This window comes from Salmo salar, chromosome 18, assembly GCF_965601325.2.
Source record: "Salmo salar chromosome 18, fSalSal1, whole genome shotgun sequence".
Lineage (NCBI taxonomy): Eukaryota > Metazoa > Chordata > Actinopteri > Salmoniformes > Salmonidae > Salmo > Salmo salar.
In genome coordinates this window covers 67,810,750-67,836,228 of record NC_138308.1, presented here as the reverse complement: position 1 = coordinate 67,836,228, position 25,479 = coordinate 67,810,750, and the positions used below count along the sequence as shown (strand labels likewise).

Here is a 25,479-nt window from a genome sequence, read left to right as displayed (position 1 = left end):
GGCGCAATTATTAGAAAATGGAAGAAGTTCAAGATGACCAGTCAATCACCCTCGGTCTGGGGCTCCATGCAAGATCTCACCTCGTGGGGCATCAATGATAATGAGGAAGGTGAGGGATCAGCCCAGAACTACCCGGCAGGACCTGGTCAATGACCTGAAGAGAGCTTGGACCACAGTCTCAAAGAAAACCATTAACACACTACGCCGTCATGGATTAAAATCCTGCAGCGCACGCAAGGTCCCCCTGCTCAAGCCAGCGCATGTCCAGGCCCATCTGAAGTTTGCCAATGACCATCTGGATGATCCAGAGGAGGAATGGGAGAAGGTCATGTGGTCTGATGAGACAAAAATAGAGCTTTTTGGTCTAAACTCCACTCGCTGTGTTTGGAGGAAGAAGAAGGATGAGTACAACCCCAAGAACACCATCCCAACCGTGAAGCATGGAGGTGGAAACATCATTCTTTGGGGATGATTTTCTGCAAAGGGGACAGGACGACTGCACCGTATTGAGGGGAGGATGGATGGGGCCATGTATCACGAGATCTTGGCCAACAACCTCCTTCCCTCAGTAAGAGCATTGAAGATGGGTCGTGGCTGGGTCTTCCAGCATGACAACAACCCGAAACACACAGCCAGGGCAACTAAGGAGTGGCTCCGTAAGAAGCATCTCAAGGTCCCGGAGTGGCCTAGCCAGTCTCCAGACCTGAACCCAATAGAAAATCTTTGGAGGGAGCTGAAAGTCCATATTGCCCAGCGACAGCCCCGAAACCTGAAGGATCTGGAAAAGATCTGTATGGAGGAGTGAGCCAAAATCCCTGCTGCAGTGTGTGAACCTGGTCAAGAACTACAGGAAACGTATGATCTCTGTAACTGCAAACAAAGGTTTCTGTACCAAATATTAAGTTCTGCTTTTCTGATGCATCAAATACTTATGTCATGCAATAAAATGCTAATTCATTACTTAAAAATCATACAATGTGATTTTCTAGATTTTTGTTTTAGATTCCGTCTCTCACAGTTGAAGTGTACCTATGATAAAAATTACAGACCTCTACATGCTTTGTAAGTAGGAAAACCTGCTAAATCGGCAGTGTATCAAATACTTGTTCTCCCCACTGTATGTATGTATGTATGTATGTATGTATGTGTGTGTATATATATATATATCCATTGACTCTTGAAGAATATAACATATCAATGCCTCATGAGCTTAGTTCAACTGTTAATTTGTAAATCCAAAAATGGATGTAGCAACTACAAATTGCCCATTTAAGTCTATCAAAAGTATGCGAGTTTGAGCATGTGTCCATTAGGCCTATGGATTTTTTTTTTTATCAGCATGAATTAGATTGAGCAATAAAAGCCCCACTTTTATTGCATAGGCTGGGATCCCCACTATGCAGCTGTTGTAAGAGCGCATTTTTTATTGTCTGTCCACTGGTTTCAAAAACAATGATCGATAGGCACCTTAAATTTATTGAATTCAACCATTGTTAGGTACAAATACACATTTAGATTTGTGAACAGCCATCGACAACAACCACAATAGGTAAGGCGCAAATAGCTAAATGAGAGAGCAGCAGTGTGATTCACATCGTTGCGCTATGTAGATATTAATGTGATATCCGTATCGCTGTAGACTACACCACTGCTGTCGTCCTTACCTCCAAGCGTTTATTCAAGTTGGATCATCTTTGGATGCCTACAGCAGTCGCACCAATGGAAGACAGCTTGGACTGTAGCCTACAAAAGCCTTTTCCTGCGATCCATCAAACACATTTGGTGTGTCATCATAGTGGTCTCTGACTTAAATTAGGCTTGCCTTAACAAAGGGGGTGAATACTTTTTTTTAAATGTTGCACCTTTTTTCAATGTTGATTTGAATGTCAGTGTGAAAACAAAGAACTGTCATATTTTTTCTCAAACATCCTTTCTTAATTTAAAAGTAATCATCGAAGTAATACAGTATTTTTGTTGGTAACGTAACGGATTACAGTTAACGTTTTTTTTAATCGTTTACATGTTACTCCCAACACTGTCAATAACTTTGATAAATACATCATGGGCAAGAAGCATATTGTTTTTCATAAAATCAACCATAGTAGTAGCACGCTATCAAAGTTGACCTCTGGTCCTCTTTCTCATCTTCGTGCTCTCCTTCTCAAACTGAACATAGGCTACAGGCTAGTCATCTCACAAGATAGTGCATTTTTTGGACTAGGCCTAACCTAAACTGCCATCATAGGCAGTGTGGAGATCTGAGAGTATACGCTTTGAAAGTGATGCAGCATTTTCCAGGAAAAAGTCTTGTCGTTTTTGAACTTTTTGAATGGTCTTCAATGGGCAAAAACATAGCACAATCATCTTCAGCTCAACAACCTCATAAAAGGCCATTGGCAGAAGCAAATATTATTTTATATACAGTACTGGTACTGTATATCTTAATGTCTGCTTTACCCCAAATTTGATGATATAATCTTCAAGCCCATTTCGCATCGTATTGTAGGTGTAGCAATTGTATTGTGAACAATCTAGCTAACCTATCACCGGGAAAGATGGAGCTATTTCAACATTTCATATCGTACCCATTGATATCGTACCCATTTCATATCGTACCCATCAAAGAAGTCCACTTCTTTGATGTAGTCCAGAACTAGCACAGCTAATACAAAAGGTCACCTAATCATCAACCTTAGTTGAATCCGCAGTGTTACTTCTGAGTACATCAAATAAGTGGGATGGCTGGTTACTCAAAGAGAGGTTTGGGGAACACTAGACAGTTGTGCAAAGAATTCACACACTGACCATGCAGGTGCTTCCCTGTTATGGTCACACTGCCCTCTTGTGTTCACACTGTATTAGACGTCTTTCAAATAAAATTGAATTGGCACATACCGTGTGTCCTAAATTATGTTAGTATAATGCAAAGTAATTGTAATTGAGAATCAAATTCTTTTTGAAAATAATGCCTCACTAGATTCATGATTGAGAGGGAGAGATAAGCAAATTTCGCCCATTCATTTAAGGGGTTACCTGGAGGAAAATGGGGGAGGGTCATGCTTTTCCAATTTCAGTCCAGGGGAAGCTTTAGTATTTTTTAAATCTAGTCCAGGGGAGGGTCATGTAATTTGTAGTTGATATATGCTATTTATGGTGGTCTCAATCAAATGATCCATAGCATATAGACCATAGGCTACGAAGTGCATGCTCGGAGAAGCACAGAGCAAATTCATATTTCTAAGATAGCTGCTGGGATGGTCTAAATACAACTAGGCTGCATTAGACACTGCAATGGGTATTCCAACCCTGAGCCCCAGCCTGCTCTGCTCTTGCTGATCCAAAACCTTTGTGTGTGCTGCCTAACCAATGGCTGTGCTGTGTAGGCCTCAGATAGTTTCCTTAGAGGCGATGAAAATAATTGTGTTCTTGATCCAATTGAGGAGTAAGTAGGCTATACTTAAGTTGTGATATCATTAGGAAATATTTGGGCCTGCTGTGTTAAGGAAAATTTGGTTTATTTGAAAATAATGACTTTTTGTTGATAACAAGTTGATAACATATTGTGGAAAGCACATAGGCAATATTATTTACTGTGTCGATAGGGGAGTTGTCACGACTTCCGCCGAAGTTGGTGCCTCTCCTTGTTCGGGCGGCGTTCAGCGGTCATCGTCATAGGCTTTCTAGCCACCACCGATCCACGGCTGGTAACCTGTTGGCTACCCGCGGACGTCCGGATCAGGGTCCGTCCATTCCGTCCACCAGCACCTCTGATTCTACACCTATGGAGCTCGGAGGTGCTGCTCTAAGGGGGACCGGAGGGGGAGCTGTTTCCTGCACTACCTGTGGCCGCAGAGGACACACTGCTGGTCGGTGCTGGAGAGGTACCCCAGGAAATCGAGGCAGCAGGCAGGGCACTGGTGGATCATCCCAGGTGAGTATGCACCCAACTCACCCAGAGCTTCCTGTTGCGCACATATATATATCTATAGAATTTCCTGAGTTTTCCCCGCATTCTCAGCATAAGGCGCTAGTAGATTCAGGCGCAGCTGGGAACTTTATTGATCGTTTGTTTGCACGTAGATTAGGGATCCCTATTGTTCCTGTTGATGTGCCTTTCCCTGTACATTCCTTAGTCGTCCTTTAGGATTGGGTCTGATTAGGGAGGTCACGGCTCCACTATGCATGAGAACGCAGGAGGGTCATGAGGAGAGAATTCGTCTCTTCCTAATAGATTCTCCTGCGTTTCCAGTGGTGTTGGGGTTTCCCTGGTTGGCTTATCATGACCCCACTATTTCGTGGCAACAGAAGGCTCTTAAGGGATGATTACGTCAGTGTTCAGGGTTAGGTGTATAGGTGTTTCCATAGGTGCAACTACGGTGGAGAGTCCAAACCAGGTCTCCACCATGCACATCCCCTCTGAATATGCCGATTTGGCTCTTGCCTTCTGTAAAAAGAAGGCGACTCAATTACCACCCCATCGACAGGGGGATTGTGCGATAAATCTCTTGGTAGACGCAGCACTTCCCAGGAGTCACGTGTATCCTCTGTCACAGGAGGAGACGGCGGCTATGGAAACACATGTCACCGAATCTCTGGGACAGGGATACATTCGGCCTTCCACTTCACCTGCCTCCTCGAGTTTCTTTTTTGTGAAGAAGGATGGAGGTTTGCACCCGTGCATTGACTATAGAGGTTTAAATCAGATCACTGTGAAGTATAGTTACCCTCTGCCTCTCATAGCCAGTGTGACCGAGTCATTGCATGGGGCGCGCTTCTTCACCAAATTGGATCTCAGGAGTGCTTACAACCTGGTGCGTATCCGGGAGGGGAATGAATGGAAGATGGCATTTAGTACCACCTCTGGGCACTATAAGTACCTCGTCATTCTGTACGGGTTGATGAATGCTCCATCCGTCTTCCAATCCTTTGTAGACAAGATTTTCAGGGACCTGCACGGGCAGAGTGTAGTGGTGTATATAAATGACATTCTAATATACTCCGCTACATGCGCCGAGCATGTGGCTCTGGTGCGCAAGGTGCTTGGTCGACTGTTGTATGTGAAGGCTGAGAAATGTTTGTTCTTCCAACAGTCCGTCTCCTTCCTAGGGTATCGTCTGTCAGAGTCAGGGGTGGAGATGGAGAATGACCGCATTTCAGCCGTGCGTAATTGGCCGATTCCAACCACGGTAAAGGAGGTGCAGAGGTTCTTAGGGTTTGCCAACTACTACCGGAGGTTTATCCGGGGCTTTGGGCAGGTAGCAGCTCCCATTACCTCACTGCTTAAGGGGGGACCGGTGCGACTGCAGTGGTCAGCTGGGGCAGACAGGGCTTTTAATCAACTGAAGGCTCTGTTTACCTCGGCTCCTGTGTTGGCTCATCCTGATCCCTCCTTACAGTTCATAGTAGAGGTGGACGCGTCCGAGGCTGGGATAGGAGCTGTGCTGTCTCAGCGCTCGGGTACGCCACCTAAACTCCGCCCCTGTGCATTCTTCTCGAAGAAGCTCAGCCCGGCGGAGCGAAACAATGATGTGGGGGACCGGGAGCTGTTGGCTGTTGGCGGAGCTCTGAAAGCATGGAGGCATTGGCTTGAGGGGGATAAACACCCTTTTCCCATTTGGACTGACCACTGCAATCTGGAGTACATCCGGGCGGCGAGGAGAATGAATCCTCGCCAGGCAAGGTGGGCCATGTTTTTCACCCATTTTGTGTTTACTCTATCCTACAGACCAGGTTCCCAGAACGCTAAGGCAGACGCACTGTCTCGAATGTATGACACAGAGGAACGGTCCACGGATCCCACTCCCATAATTCCGGTTTATTGCCTGGTGGCACCGGTGGTATGGGAGGTTGACGCGGACATCGAGCGGGCGTTACGTGCGGAGCCCACCCAGTGCCCAGTTGGACGTAGGTACGTTCCATCTGATGTTCGTGATCGATTGGGCTCAAACGTCACCTTTCTCTGGTCATCCGGGCATTGATCGGACAATGTGCTGTCTTAGTGGGAAGTACTGGTGGCCCACTTTAGCTAAGGACGTGAGGATGTATGTTTCCTCATGCTCGGTGTGCGCTCAGTGCAAGGCACCTAGACACCTGCCCAGAGGGAAATTACAACCCCTACCCGTTCCACAACGGCCGTGGTCACATCTATCGGTGAACTTCGTGACGGATCTTCCTCCGTCATAAGGAAACACCACGATTCTGGTTGTTGTGGATCAGTTTTCTAAGTCCTGCCGTCTCATTCCTTTGCCCAGTCTCCCTACGGCCCTACAGACTGTGTCTGAGGATATAGTGTCTGATCGGGGTTCACATCAAGGGTCTGGAGGGCGTTCATGGAACGTCTGGGTCTCGGTCAGCCTGACCTCAGGTTTTCACCCCGAAAGTAATGGGCAGGTGGAGAGAGTTAACCAGGATGTGGGTAGGTTTCTGCTGTCTTATTGCCAGCACCGGCCGAGGGAGTGTTCGGTTTTCATCCCCTTGGCAGAGATGGCCCAAAATTCCCTCCGCCACTCCTCCACTAACCTGTCTCCATTTGAGTGTGTACTAGGTTATCAGCCGGTTCTGGCATCGTGGCATCAGAGCCAGATCGAGGCACCTGCGGTGGATGATTGGTTTAGGTGCTCGGAGGAAACCTGGAATGCTGCCCATGTACGCCTGCAACGGGCCATCAGGCGACAGAAGGCGAGCGCCGACCGCCACCGTAGTGAGGCCCCGGTATATGTACCAGGAGACAGAGTCTGGCTCTTGACCCGAAACCTGCCCCTTCGCCTGCCCTGCCAGAAACTGGGTCTGCAGTTTGTGGGGCCATTTAAAGTCCTGAGGAGACTGAACGAGGTATGTTATAGGTTACAGCTTCCCCCTGATTATCGTATTAATCCCTCGTTCTATGTCTCTCCTCAGGCCGGTGGTGGCTGGTCCGCTCCAACAATCTGAGGTGCGGGAGGTTCCTCCGCCCCCTCTGGACATTGAGGGGGCCCCGGTGTATACTGTGCGAGCTATCATGGACTCCAGGCGCCGGGCAAGGGGTCTTCAGTACCTCGTGGAGTGGGATGTGTACGGTCCGGAGTAGAGATGCTGGGTGCCGGTGGAGGACATACTGGACCCTTCCTTGCTGCAGGAATTTCATCGTCTCCACCCAGATCGCCCTGCGCCTCGTCCTCCGGGTCGTCCCCGACGCCGGTGTCATCGCGCTGCTGGAGCCGCGCGTCGGGGGTGGGGGGGTACTGTCTCTACTTCCGCCGAAGTTGGTGCCTCTCCTTGTTCAGGCGGCGTTCGGCGGTCATCGTCACCGGCTTTCTAGCTACCACCGATCCACGTTTCTTTTTCCATTTATGTCTTGAGTGTGCACACCTGGTTCCCATCTTGTTATGATAATTTCCCTATTTAACCCTCTGGTTCTCATTACGTTTTGTGCGTGATTGTTTCTTGTCTTCGTGTTAGTTCTTTGTGTCAGGATTGTTATCCCTGCGTGGATTATTGGCTTATGATTTTTTCCTCGAGTAAAGTACGTTATTTTACTCAGTTCTGTGTCCTGCGCCTGACTCTATCCTTACCTCCACAGAACTGACGACTGACAGGAGTAGGCTAGTATACAATAACGTAATTTGATGTGCTAGTGTTATTTATTTAACTTGATAAATTATATTGTAAACGTGGATGGGTACGCTGCTTCATTCAATGATTACGGTATTGTACAAGGTAGATACAGGAGTAGTCTATAGTCTACAATAATACTGTAATTGAATGTGCTGTAGTATAATTTATTTCATTGATGAATGAAATTGTAAATGGGGATGGGTAGGCTACTTCATTCAGTGAATACTGAATGTATTGCTATCTCTGGGAGTATGTTAATGACGGCTTTTCAGCTGTTGAACTCTGGCAATGTTCAACAGCTGAAGTTTTACCGAGTCAATTTCTAAATCTCTTTCTTTTAGTCAAGATGTGATGAGCCAGAGCAACCAATCAACTTCACTGCAGCTGTTCAACCCACCACCCTCACTGCTCTCCCTTCACAAGTATCCACATCCTCTTCTCTTGTTCATCTACTTTGCAACCACACTAAAAATGACTGTTCCTATACCCCTGTGCCGATCCCAGTGTAACATGAACAATCGAAAGCCTCAGCTGGATGCCTAAAATGTAAGCAAGATGCTATAGTAGTGCGTTTGTGGATGGAGTTCCAAATAAAGACATGAGAAGATAGTAAAGGATATAGTGATGCGAGTGAGAGCATACCGTATGAAAATTAAGATCCCTTGGGATCTAAAATTAGTGTTTGGTGCCTCTTGTGTCTCCTTTTTGTCTGTTTGAGGATACTACAGTCACACCTGGTGGAGGTTCTTGGAACACTGCGATTTAAGTCTGAGCAGAGGTTAATGAAAACCTTCAAAGGTGGTGGTGCTTTGTTGCGTGTTATCTTGAATACCAGGCACATGTTTGAGTGCAGAATTAAATGGCATACACTTATCAGGCTAAACTGGTTGAGTACACTCTTTGAGAAAGGGGTTCCAACAGGGTTCTTTGGCTGTCAGGTAGAAGTTCCAGGTAGAAGTATTTTTGGTTTGTCAGGGAAGAATTACATACTTACCTGATTTGTTTGAAATAAATAGTAAACAATTATATAGTTAACTAAGAGTAAGACTGGCCTGCTAAGGCTGAGTTTTTATGATGTCCACTCTAGCTTCCTGCATCTAGCCTGGGCATTGAGGAAATGGGTTTTACGAGTGGGCAATAACTTTACAGCCTCATTCCATTCTATGATCAGTGGTGCACTGGGGAGACGTATTCCATGGACAGGATGTGGGGTGGTTGTAACTGGGATAGAGATGGACTGGAACAAAGGGTCCTAGACATCCTGGCATCGGGGAAATTAAACCAGGGTTGGGGGTTAGAACAACACCATGTGTTGTTAACGACAGGATGAACCCAAAGTGGCTTATGATGCTTTTTGATCTGCCTGAGAGGGGTGGAACTAAGCATACTTAGTGTCCTATGTAAGATGTCTGTTTTTCATTTTTAGGGAAGCTCTCGGTAACACAACTTAAAGTGTGCGGTCGACGGTTTCATTATTGCAATAATTAATCAATGTTGAATAAAGATGATTGAATAATTGTCCAAGTCTTTCTCAATACTGAAATTTCCACTACGGGTTCCATGTAGAACCCTCTGTGGAATGGAGCCCAAAAGGTTTTTACCTAGACACAGAAGGGGTTCTACCTGGAACCAAGAAGGGTTCTCCTATGGGGACAGCAGAAGAATCCTGTTAGTTTGTAGATAACACCTTTTTATCTGAGTGTAGGCATATATTGCAGTGGTGGTTCCGTGGTTTCCTGTAAAAACTAAATGAATTGGTGGTGGTGAGTTAAGATAATCAGAATACTATGAAACATCCCCACTTTAAGCACACGTTTGAAAGCAGGCAAAGTAACCCATGTGTGCTGAGGCATGTGTGATCACTCAACATTGACAGGACCAACAAAAAAGACAGCTCACATGCTTGGGGCTCCCGAGTGGCGCAGCGGTCTAAGGCACTGCATCTCAGTGCTAGAGGCGTCACTACAGACCCTGGTTAGTTTCCAGGCTGTATCACAACCGTCCGTGATTGGGAGTCCTCTAGGGTAGTGCACAATTGACCCAGCGTTGTCCGGGTTAGGTTTAGGGTAGGTCATCATATTAAATAATATATATTTTTTTTGAACATGCAACGTGTCTAACTTGCACCGTTATGCAATTATTAGGAGACTAGATACAAATAGCTAATCCTGGCTACCAATGTTCTAGCATTCATTTATTGAGACAAGCAGATCAGAGATGTCAAGGTGGTACTCAAGCATATGCCATGTGTGTGTATATGTGACACAGAAGTAACAGGGTTGGTTATGTTTCCACTTGCCTCTAAAGAAATGTGTATTTAATGTTCAAGCATTCTTATTGGTTGGTTCAACTCTGATGACAATAAGGTGTGTTGTGATTGACCCCGCTTGCAGATAGGGGGAGATCGCGAGCGTCAGGTCTTCCCAGTATGAAAATGTGATGCAAGGGGTAGGTTACGTTCTGAGTACTGTTTTATATTTTACAATGTTTACTGTACGTTACTGATTTATACATGTGTGGGTATATGGTACCTGTTAGGGATTGAGGGGCTTTCTGGGATGTGCTTTGGCATATGATTGCTGTAAATAAGTGTGTTAGCTAGCATACACCGACGTAATGGTCACATAAGCCCACTGCTAACACAGTTGTCTTCATGCTACAGATTTTGCCATCAATATCGTTAAGCCCTGCACAACTAACGTGCTGTTTCTCATTTAACAACAGGTATTTACACGTTATATTTTGTATTGTATTTTGTTCGCCCAGTATGAAAATGTGATGCAAGGGATTTTGCCATCGACAGCCATCAATATCGTTAAGCCCTGCACAACTACCGTGCTGTTTCCCATTTAACAACATAAATAAATGATGCTCAACTGGGACAACTGGCTGATGTGATTTATTTGGAGAAAACAACGCAAGGAGAGTACGATATACATCTGTTACACAGACACATATGTATGATCATATTTTTTATGTTTTATTTTGTTTATTTTGCCTCCCAGGTATTTGCGTTTAATGTATGTATATAATTACTGCCGCCAGGGGAGCTGTGACGTCAATGGAGTGCGTTAGTGAGATCTTTGACATTTCTTCATTATGGAGAATGATTAGTTCTGCAAACAAACATTTCTCCATCTTATCTTTTTACCTTATTCATTTTGGTATGTAATGTGCAAAAGTGCAATATGACTCAAAATATTGAGGTAACAGTTAATTACATAGTCCATGAGTTTGATGGCAATTGAATAGAGTTTTAACCGGGTTAAAAACTGGTTGGTATTTGCCCCACATTGTAAGTAAATTAATGGAGTTAGGCTAGGTTGGTAATGGTTTACATGAATGAGAAGGGATTAACATGGCGTCCGAACTTTCTCTACTTTTTTCAACGTTTTAGATCCAATTTGTTAAGTTTTTCTATGAACAAAGGGTCAGTTAACATATTTACATATATTACCTAAAGTTATGTCACGATAAAATGTGTTAGTGTTAATATTTGTACGAAAATGGCGTTTAACAGTTCGCTAGCTTGATGCTAAACAAATTTAGCTTAGCTAAGTGCTAGTTAGCTCTAGCCTAGTTGGTTTTAGTCAATGTCAGCTTACATGTTAGTGGTTAATGTAATGCTTGTAGCATTGTTTCGCATAGGCGTCCAGTAATATAAAGTTTTCGAAATTGACGCTGATAGTACAGTGAGTTATATATAATGTGAATGTGTAGATGTATGGTGACTCCACGTTTGGAAGAACGGACCAATGGGACTGCCATGGGAAAGTCCCTTGACAGGTACCGGGAAAGGTGGAAGGATAATCTGAAGGTAATTATCTTTGCACACAACAAAGCAGTGTCCAGGCCTCCAGAGTATTAACTCTATAGCCTGCTGTATGGAGGGGAACCACAGCTGTTTACTGACGTAAACAATGCAATTGTGTATATAACATTATTGCATATGCTGTAGAATAAAAAAAATGTTTGCTTGACTTGGTGTTTTTCCTATTGCTGTTTTTGTATAATGTATTTTGAGGTCACTGATACTCCACCTGATATGGTAGAAGTTGTCGAACCAGATCTGAACGCCTTCAAAGACCACCTTCAGGCACGGACTGAGAAGGATCTGGAGGTTTTTGACCAGGTTAAAATGATTGTCCACTGTTCATTTATTTTCTGGCCTTCCAAGAGATATGAGATGTATTTGTAATAATATGAAATATAATTGCATTTATTTCTATCAATCAAGGTGAGACTGAACATGGACAGGGCACAAGTGCTTCGAAATCGGGCGAATGACTTGGCTTGGAAGGAGGACAAAAGGAAGGCAAGACCCGGGAAAGCTTGGTGCCCCTAGCTGGGGTCACTATCTGTTAAGGCAGGGGTCAACAACATTTTTGAAACTGAGCTACTTCATGGGTACTGAGTCATACGAAGGGCTACCAGTTTGATACGCTCTTCTGAAATAACACATTTGCTCAGTTTGCCTTTAGTTATACGTTATTAATAATGATACTCATCTATGTGAAGACACTGATCACGTTAATAATTTCTCACAATAATTATCAACAATGACATTAAGGTGGGAAACAGATCAATATTCAGCACTTTAATCTCAGTAATTGTTACATTTTCAGATGATCACTTACATCACTACATTTCATAGGAAAAATGTCCCATTTTCACTAGCCACTGACAAACCCTTTTAACAAATCATGAACTATGTCTTAAAGTTATCAATTATGTAATGTTAGAAAAGTCAACTTATTTTTAAATAAATCTTGTCACATTTTGAACTAATGACCAAATCTGCTGCATTTTTTTAAACACACTTTTAAATTGAACACAATTCTTCAATATTTTAATTCAACTTCGCCATGGCACTGCCATGTTGCCACTGACATCTGGTATCAGTTTCTTTGTTAGTGGGAAGACTGGCATTGCATGCTGTTCACCAGTGTATTGTAATCTGGTGTGTAACTTGACACTGCAATTGTGAGTGAGTCTTTCAGATGTGCATCAGTGAGGCGTGTTCTGTGTTTGTTCTTGATGAAGTTCATGTCAGAAAACGCTGATTCACAGAGATGGGTTGAACCAAACAGGCTAGCAACCTTCATAGCTGCTGTGCATACTCCACTGTACTTCTGTGTCAACAAGGCACCAAAAGTTTGGTGCAGCCTGGTAGGCTTTGAGGTGGAGGTCATTTTGCAATGTTATGATTTCAATCTCCACCTGTCCAGCATCCAAGTTGAACGTTGCACTTAGTTGCTCAGCAAAGAACGTTGTGTCCACATTCATGAAAGGATTGGAAATGAACGACACACATGGCTCAAGCTGATGAAGGTCACAAAACCTATTCTCAAACTCTTGCCCAAGTCTGTTTATGACTTCACAGTACTTTTCTGCAACTTTGTCAAACGTCTCAGATGCAGAAGCATTGTCTTTCAGCACCGACTGCACAGAGGGAAAGTGCAGCACCTTTTTTTTCCTGTAAATCCACAGAGAAAATGTTCATCTTGGCTTTAAATGCATTTAAAGCACTTATCAGATCAACAACAGTCTTACCTTTGCCTTGCAGTTCAAGTCGTTTAGTTTCCCAGTAATGTCTGTCAAAAATGGAAGGTCAAGTGTCCACTCTGTGTCCTCTAGCAGTGAGACGTCTTCGCCTTTGGACTGCTTGAACTCTTTGATTTCACCCAAAAGTGACAAAATACGAAGTAAAACTCGCCCTCTGCTGAGCCATCGGATTTCTGTGTGTAGCAGCAGGTCACCATATTCAGCTGACATCTCCAATAGCACCTTGAAATCCTGTGCTGTTTTGCTTTGGAGCGGATGTTGTTTATGATTTTTACAACGGGAGTCATCACGTGCTCAAAGCCGATCACTTTTGTTTCATTCGCTGCGCCCGCTAGCTTATTCTCCACGAGCACTGTTTTTTTTCACGCGCACAATACTGACCTTTGAACTAGAGTAGGTCAGAGTTCACCTAAACTCATGTATAATGAAAATATTAAGATATTGTCATTTTTAAATGTGTATATATAAATGCAAGTGTGATTAAAAAGAATAGCAACAGAATACAATTAAATTTCAGACGCAGCTCACTAGTGAGTTGTGCTATTTTTAGACCAGGCCTGCGGGCGACTCATGTGGTCCCTGGGGGCGACCTGGTGCACGCGGGCACCGTGTCGGTGACCCCTGCGTTCAGATGAATATTAAAGTCTCAGATGACAACTATTTCAATTTGCCGCCTTGTGGTGGGTGGCATCGCCATGCTGTCGGCAGTTTCTCAAAATAGTCAATCTCAAGGCTTAACCACTGGGTCACGTTAAGTAACCGCCACTTCCAGTGTATGAAAGACTATTGAGAGTAAATATTAGTTAATCACAGGAGAGCTGTAGCTCCGCCCACCGGTGAGGTGGAGCAGACCATGCTGGGCAATCTCTGATCTCAAAAATCCCAGTGGCTAGATATGCCACGCTTATAGAGACATACCCCAAGAGACTTGCAGCTGTAATTGCTGCAAAAGGTGGCTCTACAAAGTATTGACTTTGGGGAGGGTGAATAGTTATGCACACTCAAGTTTTCAGTTTTTTTGTCTTATTTCTTGTTTCTCACAATAAAAAATATTTTGCATCTTCAAAGTTGTAGGCATGTTGTTTAAATCAAATGATACAACCCCCCCCCCCCCCCCCCCAAACAAAAAAAAATATATTTTAATTCCAGGTTGTAAGGCAACAAAATAGGAAAAATGCCAAGGGGGTTTCAAGCCACACAGAAAAAACACATTGATAATATTTATAACCAACACAGACATAATATACCAGAGCTAGTGTTGTCTTGTAAAATCCAAAGAGTAAACAGTACTACGAGGAGTGTGTTTTTCCATACAGGCATTTGTCTATGGAATAGCCTTCCCTTGAAGATCAAGCAAATAAAATGTAAAAACAGCTTTAAAAAGCAGGCAAAGTTTTTAATTTGAACAAGGTTGTCTTAGCAAGGGAAGCCACTCCACTGCCCCTTGTGCCCCCTACTGCTGGTCGGGTGTATTTATTTGAAGGATCGGTATGATGTGCAATTAATAGTTTGTTCTAATGTGAAATTAATATGGTTGACTTTTAAGGTTAGGGAGAAGTGCAGTGAATAGTGCCACTTTTTAGGATGTCAATATAAATGAATGTATTTATGGTTTGTCGTTTTGTCGTCTTTTAATCATGTTATTGTTTTTACCATCGAGGACCACTTTGGGAATAAAGTTTTTCATTAATACTTTCAAGTGATATCCTCTGGGTCCACATTGTGCATTTTGTTGAATAAGTCTGGTGCCCAAAATAAATTCAATTCCACCCTGTTGTATCTCATTTCAGACATTTAACGTTAGCATTTCAGTGTCTAGGCTTATATGCCCTGTGGTTATATGGATGTATACTATATACTGATTTTGTGGGTATTTTGTTAGCAATGAGCCTTGAGGATGCATTATACATTCAAGTTCATGCAGTTGTGTGAGGATGATGGGGCTGCTCAGTAGTGCTGTGTAGTTGCACTCCTCTGATCATTCATTAGTGAAGTCACAGCCATGTTGCTAGGTTGTATTGCCCTGTGCAGCAGAACCAATTGTAGCCATATTATTTATACCTTATGTAATTGGTGGTTGTTTTAAGCCTATACCAGCCGTTTACTATTGTATTTAATTTCCTTTTCAGAACGACACAAACTCTTAGTTAACACAATTGTCAAGCCATACACTGCTGTGCCATTACTGCTCAGCGTCATTATTAAACAACCTCAACTGGAATCCTACCGTTCCTTCATCTGTGCCCTTACAAGCACATGGGAGAGAACACATAGTGCTAAGAAAAACCTAACCCTAAAGAACATAAAGTCCACCAAGTCCTCAACTACATCCAGGTAGGTACTGTTAAGTTGTATGGCTCCAGTGGTCATGACATCACCCTGGAGTTTCTCTCACAACTCATCTTTTCCAGGGACCATCCCTTACCTCCCTTTTCAACCCCACCGACATAAACAATTAAACATGTACCTTTTCGGTCTGCTATTAACATTATTGCATGTCTAATCAAACATTTCAATTAAATCATTCAATAACTGTATTTTTACATACCTGATAATCCTTTAACCTGTGTGTTTGCTTGTTTACGTCTGTCTCCTACCCTTTACTCTGCTCCTGTTCTCCAGGACGCAGGGGTTCTGCCTAACACCCAGACATGGATCCACCTGATGACGTCCATTACCAACCACCTTCCAAATTTTCATTACATCAGCTACTGTTATTGTCATGTCATTTTCTGCTAAGAAAGGACAAGAAAACTATTATACTGGGCACATAATGTGAGATGCACAGATCAGCTAAAAAACACTGGCACTGCAAACACTCAGAACATAGAGGGCAGCAGTGCTTGGACTTTGCAGTTTCCCTCTTCGAGTCCACCTTCCAAGACTGCCCACCTGATGAAAACAAGTGACAGGCAGAACCTTCCATCCACACAATACCCACCTCCTCTCTATTCCACACACCAGAATTCAGTATTTCAGTCTGATTGCCATGTGAGTGTACAAAAAAAATCTGAAAGTAAATTGACACACGTGTACTAAAAAAATATCAACGTTTATGTGTTTAAATCTGAAATACTGCCAGATGAGTTTTCACAGCTGTTTCATAAGGTGTTCATTATTGTACATTGTAATGTATCCATCCCTTGATGCTATTTGTTAGTTCAACGTTGTATTATAAGATATACAATATATATATATATTCAACCACACGGGTGTACTAATGAGCTATGAGTTTTTAAAATCATAATAGAGGACTAATATTATTTCAGTGTTGATAAGGGAAATCCTGTTTAAAATGAAAACATGCCAGCCAGACAACCCAGTGTATGAATCAAATGTATTTGCATATAAATGGAGTGGAAATTGGCTGACTTTGTGATCTGTAAGGCAAGTAACAATGTGGGGGAGGGGGCATTGAAATTGTAGTATTCGGTAAGATGGTAAATAACATTAATCGCAATGGTCAGCCTATGCAAATTAACTCAAATGAGCTGCCAATGTAGCTAGCTAGTTTACATACTGTATAGATAGCTAGCTAAGTTAATTACATTTGACCAGCTATCTAACTTCCTATTAGCTAGCTATCTTGATATATTTAACACTGTAAAATACATGTGTAGGTAGCTAGCTAACAGCCATGGAGGTGGGTGAAAGGATAGCAGGTCTAGCTGTCAAAGTGAGAGAGTAAGCTATTCTGGATAGAGCAGGTTCTTTGTGTAATTCCAGTCCTTAGAAATGAGAACAGAGAACATCCTATTCAGTGCTGTCTAATTTGAGTATAATGAAGTCTGTTTCTTGTGAGGTTTTCTGTCCTCAGATACAGAGAGCTGTGAAAGCCTGTCTGCAGATTAAGAGGTCCCAATGAAGAGCACCGCTTCTCAGTCCTGGTCCTGGGAACTCAAAAGGGGTGCAATTTTTTTTTGCCTTAGCACTACACATCTGATTCAAATGATCAAGTCATCATCAAGCTTCAAGTGGTATTTATGTATTCACTTGTGACGCTATCCTTGATATGATCCTGCTATTGTCACATGCTACACATGCACATGTATCTATCTACCCAATGTTATCATCATTTGTTATAAGGGATATTATACTTTAGTAATTCACAATGATTTGGTAATGTAAAAGACTAATGAAATTATTTTCTATTGTTTGTCCTCATGTGTCTGTTTTTCAGCATAAAGTACTCTGTAGCCACTTAGTGTGGACACCAGGTGAGACTACACACACACAGATTCCTGTTGAACACGGTCTCTTTAAGTACCTTATTTTCTCTCCTTCACTTCGTCCCTCTCCCCCTTCTCCCTATATCCTCTTGGTTATATCAGCTGTGTTGGGGAACCCCTCCCCTATCTGAACTGGCTGACACAGAGGGCACAGCATGATCATAGGTGAGAGGTCACTTGGTCGGGTCAACAGGAAGTATTATTAAAGAGATGCTTTACATTGAAATACAGATAGAGATGTAGTAATCCCAGAGTTAATGATCCAAGGTCAGTTTTGCATTTCACCTCCTGATGATTGATGGCTGACCGTATTAGAATTTTAAAAAACGAAGCTTAATCATGCTCTCTCTCTCTATCCATCTGTCTCTCGTCTGCAGTTATGTTTTGATGTGAGAGAGGAAGCCAGTCCCGTCATCACCACCGCACCCGCTCTTAAGATAACCTTCGGGCCAACTGGGGGCCCAAGGCTGGTTAGGAGACACCGCTAGAGACACTATGTAATTGTGATGAACTGAGAGAATATTAGGGTAGCACTGTAATTATTAATCATGTGCTGTCTGCCTCTGTTCTTACCTCTTTCCTTTTCTGTCTTCTCCCCCTCTCCCACCTCCTCTTTTTTGTATAATGCACACCATATGTGCATTGAAGTACAGATTGAACTTGTATTTATAATAAAATATTACAAGTATAATATTTATAATGCATGTATTATGTATTTATGACGTCTGGATAATGAACTTCTTTCAATAAAGTGTTTCACGTTCTCCACTGGTTGAAATTAAGTATCTCATTGAAATACTACACCTACTGTATCCTGTGTCCTCGGATTAATGCAGATGAAGAGAGTTAGATATGCATAGGAAGTGTAGTGCACAGTTTTTTTTGTCTATATATGAATTACAAATCAGCCTTTACTTAAATCATGTTTCTAGTCTATTGCATAGTTACAGTGTGTAATCATTGATGTCCCAGGAACAGGAGTGGTAAACACTGTATAATTGTAATACATACATGCAGACACAGCATCATTCAAAGAACAGAGTTTGATACACCTGGTATTGGATATGACTGAAAAATAAATTCTCAGAGATTCATACCTGAACCGCACCTTTATTTGCCAAGGAAGAGTACATGATCAGTGAATATATTCAATGTACAGGCTTCAATGTGGGGATCTCATGTGTGGTAATAACTACATATATATAGGACTTGCATCCTTGGCACAATAAAGTTATTATATTCTACTCAATCCATAGCCTTCATTAATGCCATTCAGACTTGAAGTCGATACAACAACTATGATAGCTAAGGTTCATAGATACAGTTGAAGTCGGAAGTTTACATACACTTAGCTTAGAGTCATTAAAACTCCTTTTTCAACCACTTCACAAATTTCTTGTTAACAAACTATAGTTTTGGTAAGTCGTTAGGGACATCTACTTTGTGCATGACACAAGTCGTTTTTCCAACAATTGTTTATAGACAGATTATTTCACTTATCATTCATTCACTGTATCACAATTCCAGTGGGTTAGAAGTTTACATACGTTAAGTTGACTGTGCCATTAAACAGCTTGGAAAATTCCAGAAAATTATGTCATGGCTTTAGAAGCTTCTGATAGGCTAATTGACACCATTTGAGTCAATTGGAGGTGTACCTGTGGATGTATTTCAAAGCCTACCTTCAAACTCAGTGCCTCTTTGCTTGACATCATGGGAAAATCAAAAGAAATCAGTAAATTCCTCAGAAGAAAAATTGTAGACCTCCACAAGTCTGGTTCATCCTTGGGAGCAATTTCCAAACGCCTGAAGGTACCATGTTCATCTGTACAAACAATAGTACGCAAGTATAAACACCATGGGACCACGCAGCCGTCATACCGCTCAGAAAGGAGACACATTCTGTCTCCTAGAGATGAACGTACTTTGGTGCGAAAAGTGCAAATCAATCTCAGAACAACAGCAAAGGACCTTGTGAAGATGCTGGAGGAAACAGGTACAAAAGTATCTATATCCACAGTAAAACAAGTCCTTTTTCAACATAACCTGAAAGGCTGCTCAGCAAGGAAGAAGCCACTGCTACAAAACCGCCATAAAAAAGCCAGACTACGGTTTGCAACTGCACATTGGGACAAAGATCGTACTTTTTGGAGAAATGTCCTCTGGTCTGATGAAACAAAAATAGAACTGTTTGGCCATAATGACCATCGTCATGTTTGGAGGAAAAAGGGGGAAGCTTGCAAGCCGAAGAACATCATTGCAACCGTGAAGCACGGGGGTAGCAGCATCATGTTGTGGGGGTGCTTTGCTGCAGGAGGGACTGGTGCACTTCAAAATATATGGCATCATGAGGAAGGAAAATTATGTAGATATATTGAAGCAACATCTCAAGACATCAGTCAGGAAGTTAAAGCTTGGCTGCAAATGGGTCTTCCAAATGGACAATGACCCCAAGCATATTTCAAAGTATGAGGCACCCAATTTATTGTGGAAACTTGTGGAAGGCTACCCGAAAAGTTTGACCCAAGTTAAACAATTTAAAGGCAATGCTACCAAATACTAATTGAGTGTATGTGAACTTCTCACCCAGTGGGAATTTGATGAAAGAAATAACAGCTGAAATCATTCTCTCTACTATTATTTTGACATTTCACATTCTTAAAATAAAGTGGTGATCCTAACTGACCTAAGACAGGGAATTTTTACAAGGATTAAATGTCAGGAATTGTGAAAAACTGAGTTTAAATGTATTTGGCTAAGGTGTATGTAAACTTTCGACTTCAACTGTAGTTATTTTTTGCCACCTGTGAGAGTAAATGTAATTCCTGTTAATCTGTTCTGTTGTATTGTTATCACATGGTACAGTTGAACAATGTACGGTTGAATACTGACAATTGTGTAGCTTTTTAATGACGTGTGTATAAGTATGTATGAATTCCTTAAGAGCCTATGCTAATCCCAATGTTGAGATAGTTACCACTGTTGCAATATGTAAATAATAATAATGTTAGGAATATTATATTACTTCATGTAAAAAAAATATTCAAGAAAATTACATTTGTAGTGTACAGACTTAACATAATGAACAGGGATGACATTTACTCACAGGTGGCCAAAAATATCTATACAAAAGCCACACCCCTAATAAGTCATACCTCCTAAAAGTAACCTAAGGATTATATTAAGAAAGACCCATCTGCTGGGTAAACCTAGCATGAAAGTGAATAAGAATTTAACAGATGGTTAAATTAACCCACTTTTGGGTAATCCCAACAACCCAACATGTTGGGTTATTCACACAACCCAACTAGCCGGGTAAAAATAATCCAGTGTGTCTTGTGTCCAATATTCACCCAGCGTTGGGTTCCCAAATAGGGTTGTTTTTAACCCATCATTTTTTTAGAGCAGTGGTCACCAACCTTTGAGTGAAGATCACTTTCAGTCAAAATGTAAGCCGAGATCAACTGCTCAGATTATTTTTGAAACATGACTTGTAAGCACATACAACATGAACCTTTCACTGCATTGGGCTAAATCAGGGTCACAGAGAGTGTTTCTTTGTAGTCTTAAACAAATCAATTTTTTTAAACAAAAGTATACATCTCTCACATATGGTTATAGGCTTGAAAAAAGATGACACCTGTACCATGTAAGATAGAGTTGAAATGTATAAAGTTTCGAGTTTGCATCCCAATTTTACACTTTATATAGATCTCAGAAGACTGAAAAATAACCAAAATGTTTGACATAGAAGCACCGGATGTTTATTAATTATGAAATTATGAAAAACATTCGACCCATGAGTCCACTAGAGGGCAAGTTGGTCATTTGACTATCCTAATAAAAACAATTCTGTAAGAATGAGGTTTGTGCTGTAATCCTAATACATTATCACAGCATATTGGTTGTGCTTGGCCTTCTCATACCATATTTCAAAACTCAAGCTACGATAACAAAATAGATCAGTTGTAGTATTACTTGGGAGGAACAGCTGAGCATTAATTCAAATAATTTGCTTTACTGGACTGATTCTAGACTACCTGCATCTGATTGTCAGTCCTGGCGGAGGGAGGGGGAGAGGAGCAGAGGGTCCATCTCTCACCGTCCCTGCTCTCTACCTTCCTCCGGTAAGACCGACCAGAGAGGGGACACAGTCTTCCACCTGATGGCGAAACTCGAATCGCACTGCATTATTTCTGCCTTATGGACAAATTCACACCGTTCCTATGACCAGAGAAAGTGAAATATTCCTCAATAATAAAATAGACACGATGAGTCGCTAATCAGTGCTTGACTAAAATGGGTTCTGTACTCATTTTGGGTGCCAGGACTGTTTACATGTAGGTGCAGGAGCTCCACAATACGTTTGAGCTAATATTCTATGAGAGGAACAGGAGCTCAAGCAGTAGAACATTTGAGGTGCCAGTACTCCGCTCTGGTGAGCTCCTACCCAAGTCAAGCACTGCTAATAATAAAAACACAGGCCTATCAATACACTTGGCTACTCATTCATAGCTGCAGTGCTGGTTGTAGTGTGAGTGGAAGTTGGGAGAAGCGTGTTTTATAAAAGTGTTGAATAAAAACAATGTTGACAGTGCTAAATAAATACTCATAAACACAGCAGCTCTTTGATGTGTTCTTTGACAGTCTCTCTCTTGTCATGATTTTAAAAGTTATGAAATCTCATGTAAGCTAGTGTCACAGGTGTCGTAGGGTTTAGACCAAAATGCAGCGGGAAAATGTATACTCATCTTCTTTTATTAAAGGATAAAGAAGGAAAAAAACAAAACGTATACCAAAAACCACGACGCCAACGAACAGGCCGGTAAGGCACAAAGCTATACACAGCAACAATCTCCCACAAAATCCCATGACAAAAACACTCCTAAATATAGGACCTTCAATCAGAGGCAACGATAGACAGCTGCTTCCAACTGAAGGCCCCAATCCCCATTACCAAAACATAGAAATACAAACACCTAGACAGAACATAGAACAATAACTAAAACCCTGGACTAATAAATCAAATACCCCTCTACATACACAACCACCCCGAACCATATAAACCAAATACCCCCTCTACATGAACACATACACAAATACCCCCTGCCACGTCCTGACCAAACTATAAGAACAAATAACCCCTTTTACTGGTCAGGACGTGACAGCTAGTTTCAAACTTTGCAGTGGGGTAGTGGAAGCTGTTGGCAAGGTGATTTGAGCTATCCGATTGGCCAGCAGCAGTAGGCACACTTGATTTAGCTCTCCGGTTTGTCCCTTCAGTTTAAATGGTTTTGCCTACCCAGCGCACCCGGCAGCTGAATCAAGTGCACCTACCGCCAACGGCGCAAGAGCAAGACAAATATATATATTTTTTGCGCAAGGCTTTATTGTTGGCTTTGCTACACAAATGACTAGGAATGCCTTGAAGATCGACCAGTCGATCGCGGTTGACTGGTTGGTGACCACGGTTTTACAGTAACAAGGATTTATAGAAGAAATGCCATAGCATCAGTCATTAGATACTGGAATCAAATACAAATTCATCATAAATATACATACAGAAAATATATTGGCACAGAGCATTTGATGGAAAAATGTACTCATACAAAATGTGCAACAACAGAAAATCTGACGTAATGAACAGAGCAGGTCCTTATCCGTTGCCTTGGTTTGGCATAGCCAAGTGATTCATACACCTGGACTTGACACAGAGATTGAGGGTGGGAGAGCGAAAGAGAGGGAGAATCAGCAATGCACATAGAATACCATAGACTTCAGAAACTCTCATCTCTAATGTGAGCTCACCATACCTATGGCCTGAAGAACTTCACCAAATCAAGACAGGAATATTTGCCTGTGAGTAGGATTAACTCTTAGAAAAAAGGGTTCCAAAAAGGTAATTGGCTGTATCCATAGGGTTTTACATTTTACTCAAAAAGGGTTCTACCGGGAAACAAAAAGGGTTGCCCTATGGGGACAGCCGAAGAATCCTTTTAGATCCTAGATAGCAACTATTTTCTAAGAGTGTGTGGGTGTATCGTGGCAGTAGTTGGTGTGGTGTATACTGAGTACGAGACTCACCCATTGGGTGAAACCTCTGGAGGAGGTGAAGCTCTGGTTGGCTGTCTCTCCGAGCTCCTCCATCTTCAGCTCCTCCATCTTCAGCTCCTCCACCTTCAGCTCCTCCATCTTCAGCTCCTCCATCTTCAGCTCCTCCATCTTCAGCTCCTCCATCTTCAGCTCCTCATCCTCATGGTGGGGGGCCTTGTGGATCACCCTGACTGGTCTCGCTGAGGCACCACCAGTATACACAGAAAAACAACCAAATAACAGGATGTCAACTCACCGTCTTGCATGATAACAGGGTGAAACAGCCCAGAATATACTGTATCTCTGATCTGTTGCGAAATGGGCTCAAAACAAATGTGGTTAACAAAACTACTGACTGTTGCAAGTTAACATTTAAATAGCTTATAAGAAAAGAGGTTGCCCAATGGATGCTCTATGGAAATGAAAATGTACTGTACATCCTCAGATGGAAGTTCTATTCTTTCAATGTACACATTTTTAAAGGTTATTTGACAAGCTACCAATTATTTCATAACCACATGAGTGTAGTATGTCTTATATATGTATAAAAATGTAAAATAAGTATAATATTGGAATGGTGTCTGACCTTGGTGTCTTTTCCGCACCCTGTACAGGCAGATGAGGGCGGTGAAGAACAGTAGTGGAAGAAGAGGAACAATGATAGACAGCGGCAGTGGCAGCTCTGATAATGAGACTTCTGTATCTGTACAGAAAGAGAGATTGTTAAAAAACAATTGCAATATGTTAAGTCCCCTATATGGGCGGTTCTGGGCCTGTTCCACTTACATTATGGTGTACAAAGCGCTCTGTGAACATTGCAGACTCCCGCGCCTTATAGCCAGAAAGCACCATCCGTCTGCTCTCCTCTTCCACTCTCTGTGTCAGGTTTCAAACCCCAAATTTGCATAGCCTATCCAGAAAATGAATCGATTTTCTCTTCCTTCGAACAACGGAATATGTGGACACCCCTTCAAATGAGTGGATTCACCTATTTCTACCACACCCGTTACTAACAGGTGTATAAAATCGAGCACACAGCCATGCAGTCTCCATACACAAACATTTGCAGTAGAATCGACTTACTGAAGAGCTCAGTGACTTTCAACATGGCACCATCATAGGATGCCACCTTTCCAACAAGTCATTTCATCAAATTTCTGCCTTGCTAGAGCTGCAAGTGTTGTTATTGTGAAGTGGAAGTGTCTAGGAGCAACAACATCTCAGCCGCGAAATGGTAGGCCACACAAATTCACAGAACGGGACTGCCGAGTGCTGAAGCGCGTGGCATGTAAAAATTGCCTGTCCTCAGTTGCAACACTCACTACCGAGTTCTAAACTGCCTCTGGAAGAAACGTCAGCACAAGAACTGTTCGTCGGGAGCTTCACGAAATGGCTTTCCATGGCTGAGCAGCCGCACACAAACCTAAGATCACCATGCGCAATGCCAAGCGCTGGCTGGGGTGGTGTAAAGCTCCCCGCCATTGGACTCTGGAGCAGTGGAAATGTCTTCTCTGGAGTAGTGTTGAATCACACTTCACCATCTGGCAGTCCTGTTTCAGCATGACAATGCCACCGTGCACAAAGCGAGGTCCATACAGTAATGGTTTGTCAAATTCAGTGTGGAAGAACTTGACTGGCCTGCACAGAACCGTGACCTCAACCCCATCGAACACCTTTGGGATGAATTGGAATGCAAATTGGGAGCCAGGCCTAATTGCCCAACATCAATGCCCTAACTCACTAATGCTCTTGTTGCTGAATGGAAGCAAGTCCCAGCAGCAATGTTCCAACTTCTAGTGGAACGCCTTCCCAGAAGAGTGGAGGCTGCTATAGCAGCAATGGAGGGACCAACTCCATATTAATGACCATGATTTTGGAATGAGATGTTCAACGAGTAGGTGTCCACATACTTTTGGTCACGTGTAACTTCAGGGAATTTAAACGAGACCACTTTCTCTCGGTCACAGATGGATGAAATCCCTTCATGCTTAAAACTGAA

At 42.4% G+C, this 25,479-nt stretch overlaps 1 protein-coding gene across 1 annotated transcript in view; it reads right to left on the bottom strand.

The window, feature by feature from the left end:
- LOC106577488 (uncharacterized protein KIAA0232) overlaps positions 1–13,515 on the bottom strand; it is a 100,427-nt gene extending 86,912 nt beyond the window's left edge. The window contains exon 1 of the mRNA XM_014155517.3: positions 13,147–13,515. The gene's annotated coding sequence lies outside the window, so the exon portion shown is untranslated. The remainder of the gene's footprint in view (positions 1–13,146) is intronic.
- Positions 13,516–25,479: the final 11,964 nt, after the last annotated feature.